We start from the raw sequence: 5,879 nt of genomic DNA on the forward strand, positions 1-5,879 counted from the left end.
ATAAAATCTGAGTTTACTATTATCTCCATATTATATGCGTACGTGTGTGTATGAAGACATAACGAAAATATTTTAGGGCCACCAGGTGGTCTGGGGGTTAAGTGTCAGTTCTATCACCACAATGGGCTGAGTTCCACCCCTTCCACCCCCAGGGAGCTGATCCATATGCACAGCAGACCTCTCTCCTGTCTCGCCCACCCTGCAGCTCCCCTCAGCAGTGCATTTCGGTCAGCCCACCTGATCTGCTCCTGTCTCTAGTGAATCCTCTCACCCCCCACACCTCTGGCCTACACCCCAGTTCTTGTATGCATAAATAAAAAAATCTTTTTTTTTTTAAAAGATTTATTTATTTATTCATACAGAACTGGGGTACAGGCCAGAGATGCGGAGGGTGAGAGGATTCACCAGAGACAGAGCAGGAAGCAGAACAGGCAGATCGACAAAGTACACTGCTGAGGGGAGCAGTGGGCGGGTCAGGAGAGGTCTGCTGCGCCATGCGGTCACCTCCGGGGCAGGCGGGGATCGAACTCATGCGGAAGTGGCTTTAGTTTCTCAGTGCAGTGCTTTAACCCACTGCGCCACCAGGGAGGGCCAAATAAAAAAATCTTAAAAAATAATTTCAAAGTCAAGGTGAGCTTGCATGTGAATCACAATATTTGGATAATTAAGACAAAAATGTAAAGGAAAACCCTGACAGCTCTATCACTGGGTTAGAAGGATTTCATACCGGCTTCCCCAGCCCAGAACATTTAAAGTGGCATTGAATGCAGATACTTTGTGTATGCAAACATTCTTCTTTGACATAATTATGTGATGAAGTTTGCCTTCCACACCACCTCACAACCTTGGATAGGAACTCGAGGAACATGTTAACTAGGGCCCCTGATGCAACTGCACAGTGCTCCTCTGATCAGTAGTTAGCTCACAGTGCCTCTGGACCCCTCCTGTGAGGTATGAACTACTCCTTCTGACTTTTGCAATAATATGCTTTTGTTCCCCACCACAGTGATCATCACTGTTGGCTTCTACAGCATTCATTCAGGAAGCAGGTTCTTCCTCCAACAACCTCTTCTTCCCTGTCAGGCTGGACGGGGAGCTAACAGGCCAAGGAGATTAGCTGTATAGGTTCAAGTCAGTGCGTTTGCTTGAGAGTGTTATAAGAAGTACACAGAGCACACATCTGGGTTATAAAAGCCCTTTTATAAAGCCATTTTTAAACAAAACAAAAAAAAGTTTACAAAAGAAAAGATACAGAAAAAGAATAACTTGCTTCATATGTCCCAAAAAAGGAAAAAAATAAAGGGGACGATGCCAACATGCTCAACGATAAAGGGTTCTTTTTCTTATTTTTTTTTAATACAAAATACAAGCAAAGGATACACATACTTAAAACAGAGCTCAGGAGCAGACGCGCAGTCCTGGAAACCCTTCAATTAAAGAAAGCAGGAATTTGTTTTGTCTTTGTTTATGCAGATAACACACAGAGACTGGGATATGTAAAAATTAAGTATCACAAAAGACCATCCCACAAGCCTACCGATGCATGTTGCATTAATATTCACAAATATGGTCAACAAAATCATGTTCACTTCAACCCCGTTTTACTTAAATTAAAAAGAAACCTTTTAAATAAAGTGGTTACATTCAAACTTGAACCTCCTCAAGTACCATGCTGCAGGTGTCAGCACTGCTAAGGTATTGCAAGAATCCCCAACCCTCTGGAGTCTGACTGCACACCCAGCAACACTGCGGGACTGAGCGGAGCTTAAAGACATTCAAGCAGGGTTCTCTCTTTACCCTTCCTGCTCAGAACTTAAAAGGTTAGAATAAAATCAAGGAAGACTGGGAGCTTTACAGCTGGCGAAATGAAATCTGAAAGATGCATCAAGGCAAAGTTACTGAGAACTTGGCTGCTACTCAACCTGGCAAGTCTTAAAGTCTCTCCTTAAATCTTACAGGAACTAGGTGTATAGGTTTGTTGCAACATGTTCATGGTAAACAAACTAAGTAGAGCTCTTATTTACAAATCTCGTAACAAATACTTCTGGAGAAAAAAAAAAAAAGAATCCACTAATTTCCAGAAGACAAAGGTTTAATTGCCAGACATTATACAAACACACACTCACACACACGTCCACACAATACTTCAGGGTTTTTTTTTTTTTTTTATACATGTTATTTAGGGCATAAGCTGTTTACTACACCCCTACATCCCATTGAAAAAAGAACAACCAAAAAAATCCCAATTTTACCTTCCTCCCCACCCCCCAAAATCTAGAAAACCCTCCCTTCACCCTGATGTACAAAGTGTATGCACATTGGTGGCATCCACCAGCCACACGAAGCATGCTCAGACAGGTGTCAGTCAGTCCCTCACTGGCTTGGTGACAGGCAGGTTTGTAGGACTTTTCAAGATAGTGGTTAATACACAGTCAGCACCACTGTGAATTTCGTGAATTAGGCTTTGAAATAGTGTTACTTGGGACATGGATTCAAAAAGAATCATCCTTTATCTGAAGGAAAGTGGGTTGGGCTGAAGCTTGCTGATAGCTAGCTTGCTGTCCCAATATTCAAACCATGAACTAACTCCCTTCTCACGCTGAGAAAAGGACCGTTTTCTAACCTCTATAGCAATCAACTTATTCCCCCCCCCCCCCGCCCCCCGCTCCGCCTCACCCTCTTGCAGTAAACACCGATGATTTGTTCTGTCCAACTACCTAAGTCTAAGACCGACCCAGGTGTCTCCCTTTCCAAACTCCCAAGGTGAGTTTCTATTTAGCACAGCAACCTGTGTTCAGACTCTCCTTCCTGACGACAGCCGCGATGACCACAAGGTATTCTAGAAAGCTTTGGCTGTTGTTCCTGGAAGGAAATGCCTCTGAACACTCTCAAAGCATCTCCCAAACTCCTTTGTTTAAATAAAAGCACTACTTCCTTCCCAGCCAGTATCCTCAAGTCCACTTGTTACTTGAATGTTCGTGGGGGAAAAAAAAGCATCAAGTTCAGTTTAGCTGACCATATTCACAAGTGCCACAACTTTATTAGATTACAGCCTCCAAGTTTACCTATTTGAACCAGTACCAAGAGTAGGTGCTGAGTTGAGGATTGAGCCTGGAGCAAACCAGTTACTGTGAAACAACAACAACAACAAACCAACCAAAAAAACCAAAAACCACCACCAAAACAACCCAGTACCAAAACTCCTTCATGGGAAATCCACTACTATTCTTAGAGATTAAATGATTTCATGACTTCCATAAAGGAGGACGCACCCATTAATTTTCTTCCATGGACTCAACAGAAGTAGAGATGAAGGGAGATATTTTAAAAGACAGGGAAAGTCTACCGTTACCAAAATTAAAACACCTCCGTTGACTCCAATCTAAGGTGAGGAGGGCTAAAAGCAGCAGCAAGTTAGATGCAATAAAATGTAAGATACCCTTTTCTTGCTGTATGTGTTTGTGGCCGGGGGCAGGGTCTGGGAAAAAACAATCTTAAGAACTAGAATGTAGTGTCAGTCAGCATAGCTGCCGAAATTCATGTTCCAGAGGTAAACCTAACAGCGAAGGCAGAGACTCCAGGTAACACAAACAAGCACCTTCAGGGGGAAGGTCCTACTTCCTGAGCTGCAAAGCAAGACAGTGAAGCCACTGCCATGTGGCCACTGGCACACAGAGGAAGAGGGAGTTGAGTCAGGGCCGGTACCCGTGGTCAGGGCCATCAGTGAGAACTCCTGACCTGTCCCGACCTCAGGCTGAGCACCTGTTTCCAGTTGAGACACTGCTGCTGTCCTCCTTGCGTGCATGATTTGAAGGGAAGACTAGAGTGTTTGAAATCTTCGATAAAAAGTGGAGAAAACAAAGTTCATTCAGAGCCTGTCTCACATGGGGACACAGATCCTTTTGTCCAGTCTATTAGAAATATATAATACATCTTCAATCTCAAGAATCAATTTTCTAAAAAGCAACCCCAAGCAACCCAACCCAACGCACACCAGAAGACATAATGACCTTTAAAGTATGGGTGGAGATCACAGAGATGTTAGTGCAGATTATGATAGAGACTGTTACACTGAATATCAAGGCTCAACTTTTAACGCTCCCCCCTCCCCACCCCATGAAACAAAATCTAAGAAAAGTCCAAATGTTACTAGGAATGTAAGACTTAAAGTTATAAACCCCTAAAAACAGAAGTGCATGATGAAAACACTGATAAGGTGTTTTACTTGATGAACACAAACTTTCCTGTTAAAATGAGATACCTGAACAAACCTACTAATGCAAGTAGAATCATCTTGAACACCCTCATTTCAAAGTTCACAACATCATGAGCGATAATAATCCCGTTGCTACTCATGCTCAAGTCCTGCATTTTTGGCCAATTACTACAATCTGCAAATTCATTCTTTAACACACGGTCCCACAGTGACGTGACTGTCACTGGGTGATGTCTGTTTAAATCACAGAATACCTTTAAGTGTCTTAAGAATCAGAGTAAAAATATTTCTTAAATAACCCTTTGATTTAGAATCATCTGAAAGAAAGCCATACTGAGAGAAAAATACCTTGTGACTCAAGATAGAAAGGAAACTGCCTAAGGTATTGAGGAAGCAAATCTAGATAAAAAGGCTAAATTTCAGTAATACCCCTAAACCTTGCTCCTATTAAATAGCTTGCATATCAGGAGGTGGAGACTGGAGCCTACAGCTGACTCCTGACTGCTTGTAAGGCATGGAAAGGCTGTCATCAACTGCACACAGGCCTCCAAGGGCGTGATTTTAGAACTTAAACTCCTTGATTTAAGCAACAAGAACAGGAAACAAGAGCACCAAGTAAAGACAAAAGCAAACTGAAGAGTGCAGTGCCCATTTAACAGACTCCCATCAAGACGGGCACAGGGAAGGGAAGGAGAGCCAGCGAGTCGCGCGGGAGGGTGGAGCTGCAGGGCACGAGTGGGGGCCGTGAGGTGTCCTCTGCAGCAGCAGGAAGCTGCGAAATGCATTTTATATCATGTTTTTACCCAAAAATGGGAAGCTAGGTAGAGGAAGAGGAAAATGTTTTATTTTATCCCCAAATAAAAACAGAGCATGGTTCATGGGATCTGAATGTCCATCTACAGCTTAAGAGAATCTCAGTTCTCTGTTTTTATAAAGGAAAAATCTCAAGTCTTTGTGATTGAGTTTCACATTAATTGGTACTTTATTTACTTAAAACCTGAACATTGTCAGTTTGAGAAGAAATCCACTGTGATGTATAGCTCTTGCCATTTAATTTCTAGGGTTTGTTTGCTTGTTTTGTTTAGACCCTTGGTAAAATGTTATTCAAGAAACAGAATGATACAATACATATATATTTTAAAACATGAACCATCAGAGAATGAAATAAGAAACGAGTGATGTCCTGGTGGTCCTTGCTTTTTAAAAAGTTCCTTAGCAGGATAAAAGGATCACTGGCTCTGAGTCTCTTTGAGATAAGTGATGAAATAAAAACAAACTCACATCCTAAAGTAAGGCCAGGAAGCTCCACATCCCCGCCATGCCCCTGCTTCCAGGTAAAAAATAGGAATACTTTTAGTAACAATTCAGAATTCATCTTGATCTCCTACCTGCCCCGTCAGTGGAAGATTAAAGTCACGATTATTTTTAGACATCTATACCTGTATATGTAGATAAACTATTCGGTGCCAATCAAATGTTCAAAGTCCAGGTAGAGGAAAAAAAGAAGCATCTTTTAACTAAAACCCTCTTACATATTTTGATTACCGTTCAACTTGCTACCGTTTAGCAAAAAGCAAAATTTTCATAGTGTTCACCTCCAATCTTATTGCTTTACAACTGCGGTATACCTTCCATTACAAATAAAAAGATGAAACAATCAATC

Source organism: Condylura cristata, unplaced genomic scaffold (assembly GCF_000260355.1).
Source record: "Condylura cristata isolate star-nosed mole 26May11 unplaced genomic scaffold, ConCri1.0 scaffold00018, whole genome shotgun sequence".
Classification (NCBI taxonomy): Eukaryota; Metazoa; Chordata; class Mammalia; order Eulipotyphla; family Talpidae; genus Condylura; species Condylura cristata.